This window comes from Apium graveolens, chromosome 8 (assembly GCF_009905375.1).
Source record: "Apium graveolens cultivar Ventura chromosome 8, ASM990537v1, whole genome shotgun sequence".
NCBI lineage: Eukaryota > Viridiplantae > Streptophyta > Magnoliopsida > Apiales > Apiaceae > Apium > Apium graveolens.
In genome coordinates, this window is record NC_133654.1 from 71,738,332 (window position 1) to 71,741,666 (window position 3,335).

The 3,335-nt window shown below is 30.3% G+C and overlaps 1 long non-coding RNA gene across 2 annotated transcripts; it reads right to left on the reverse strand.

Annotated features, from left to right (window-relative positions):
- Positions 1-390: 390 nt before the first annotated feature.
- On the reverse strand, positions 391-2,558 carry LOC141678136 (uncharacterized). 2 transcript variants are annotated; one of them, XR_012557620.1, is made up of 2 exons: positions 2,230-2,558; positions 391-2,130 (listed from the first exon to the last, which is right to left on the reverse strand). It is a non-coding gene; the product is annotated as an uncharacterized LOC141678136 (long non-coding RNA). The 2 variants fall into 2 exon arrangements; XR_012557621.1 differs by having other exon boundaries at positions 391-2,150.
- Positions 2,559-3,335: the final 777 nt, after the last annotated feature.

The window sequence follows — 3,335 nt, forward strand, 5'->3', positions numbered from 1 at the left end:
GAAAGAACAAGAGTTTAAAAATAAGAACCATTGTTTCAATACTTAACAACAATTTTATAAATAAAACCTTTATTCTAGTTTATATACATAATGGCTTATGAGCACCCTTGTCAAACAAAACTTTTTAATTTTTTCAAATATTTGTTCCAAGCCTCCTTAAACAACGGTTTCCGTTATTCATGTATTTTCTAAATGATTGTGCAATAACAGTTTTATACGAAAGAATATATCCTAGATTTTCACAGACTATGATTTATTTACAAAAATATTTTATAAAATTAGGCAGCCAATGGCTTTATTCTCTTTTTAAGTGACTTTCACACAATTGTTTAAAAGATTAACAGGATTACCCTTGTCTAAAAGATAACAATTACTAAATTACAAATCAAATGGTTTCATATCCTATTATAATTTCACAACTCAAATTAAAATTTAATATTCAAAGTTTATAAAGAAGATTTACAAATATAACTACAATTATATTTTCAACACTTCTTTGTCAAAGTAGAGATTCGGATCCCAGGCTTCTCTTTTTGTCTTTCAATCTTCAATTTCTGGCTCAGCTTGCAAATGTGTCATGGTAAATACTAGGAATAGCACCCAATAAAAATCATCTTCTTTGCACATTTTTCACAGCTTTGCACATTTTCCACACTTCGCACATTTTCCACACTTCGCACGCAACAAGAGGCCTTAGGCAATACTGAGGTTTCTCCTAGTTAGTGAACAAGTAGATATTTAGTTAACCACCCATCTGCAACACATTTTTTTAACATTGTCTAACAATTAAATTACAAATAATGCACTAACTAGATTCAAGACTATAATAAAACTTGTTAAGCATGAAATGCATTTAGTTTGAATTATAACTAAACACTTAGCTAAATGTTTTAGGGTTTTTGCACAGTAGTCAACATGTCTAATAAGGTTTCTACAGATTTTGTTTTGCAACAAAATTATAAACCAGGCCACAGCCATCCCACTTGAAGGCAGCAAGTCCATGCTCCTCAACATCATCGGGCTTGGATTTTCTTTGGAAAGCTTTTATATCTGCATCAAACAGTTAGTTCATAAGAACCCTTCATCCAATTTGTCAAGAATGAGACGACCATAAAAATTTAACATTGTTTAAATCTTGAAAAATAAAGGCATCAAGTTGTAATCTTCTCTTCAGAATGGAAAGATTTAAGTTTTACCAATCTAGGATAAAATAAGATGCTTAGATATATACATGTTATTTATTCAACAATGAAATATGTGTCTGATATAAAGATGGAAATTATAACCCGAGTAAGCTTCTTCATTGTCATGATGTACTAGTGTGTCTGCTAGATTCATTGAAATATAGTGTGGCAGCAAGGATGCCATATGTAATGCCAAAGATGAAAAATATTATGATAAAATTATAACGGGTGCAATTGATGCCTCCATTGATGCAGGAAAACAATGAAGACCTCTCATCCATAACAGTTCAGGCTTCCAGCCAGTCATGCCAGGATCACTGCTATGAGCCCAAAAATCCAACTAGCTTTAGTAACCCAGAACTCTTGAGAAATATAGGATCATAGACTAAATCCAACCTATTCTTTATAAAATCTTAATATACCACAATCCTTTAACATAAACAAAGATAAAAGAATTAGCCTTCATTTAAAATGTGTAGTGTGTATTAAACATTAAACACTAACATAGATAAAAATCTACTTAGCTTTCATTGACTACACACATAAACAAAAATTGCATTCAAATAATAAACCAAAATAGTATTTAAATAATCCAAAGTCTCATTCTTAAAAGCTCAAAAATGTAAGTAAAATCTATCAGCAAAAAATACCAGCAAAATTCAATTCACACAAGATTATAAATATTTCAATTTACAAATTACTTGGACTGACATACAAAATTGAGAAAATATTTGTTAAATTAAAATATAAAAATATTAAATACAGGGCGCACAAACATATAGAGATTTCAAGATATAGAACATAGAAATGGAGCAGAGGAGGCTCTAAGTACATTTTTTCATTTTTTATTAAAAACACCAGAGATCATCTTGTAACTCAGCTTATTCACCATGACTTTCAAATAAATCAAACATACCTAGCATCTTGGAGGGCTTTGTAGAGTGGGCTACATAGCAAAAATGAAAACTAAAATCATACTGAAAACTAAAAATATAGTTTCAAAAAAACAAAAATTAAGGGAAATTGTAAGAGTTGAAGAACTTACTAATTTGTGCTGATTAAAGATGGGGTTCCTCCTATGAACTCCAATAAAATCGATTGCAAACAAATTACAAAACGGATTTTGTCTTAACTGAAAATCCATTACAATTAGAGTTCGTAAGTTAGGGTTCGATTTTGCAGAAGAAAATAGGATTCATGAGTGAGAGGAAGATATGCGATGGGTAGGACATGAGAGAGATAGACATTAGTGAGATATAGAGGGAAGAGAGAGACATATGAGATATGTTGGAGATGAAAAAAATGGGACTAGGGTTATACTGAAGGAGGGAGGAGAGGGAAAAACTTTTGGTGAAGGGGGGAAAAAGTTTTGGTAAAGGGGAAAATGAAGTGAATTTTATAATAAAGGGGGAAATATTGTTTGAGAAAAGGGAATAAAATTTAATTTAAGGTGTATTTTATTATTTTATATAATTGTTTTTTATTTTTATTAAATATTAATCAAATAAGATTATGTTGTGGGTAAACAACTAGGGTGTATTTATTGTCAGGGATCGTGAGTTTCAAGACTTTATTTGACTGCTCTCGTGTGTTTCGTGACTCAACCCTGCCTTCACAAGATGCCTACGTGTAATATCCCATATTTTCAGATATTATTATTATTATTTGAAATTATTTATGTGATTATTATGTGAATTTTTGGTGAATTATCTGGTAATTGGAGTTGATGTTTTGGATGTTTATATATAATATTCTTTGAGTATTTTAATTTTTATATGTATAGAATAAAATATAGATAATGGCGATATTTTTCTGGTAATTTTTGGACTGTTATATGATTTTATAATGATTTATGGATTTATTAATTATTTTTTGAATAATTATAAAACTATTTTATAAAGCCGGGAATCGTCCAATTTCAACCGTTTTTGCATTTTTACAACCCGAAACTCTTCGGAAAACTCCTTCCTAACCAAATCTGGTAATTCCGGACATTTTTCGTGTTTTGACTTTTTCGATTTGGAGTACGTTTTGATCTGTACGAGTCCCAGCGCAAAATTTTCGATACGATTATCATTTTGGTAAATCAATAAAACCTGTATTCTCGAGAGACGGGATATTTGTACATTATTTTCTCATAGGGTGTTTTAT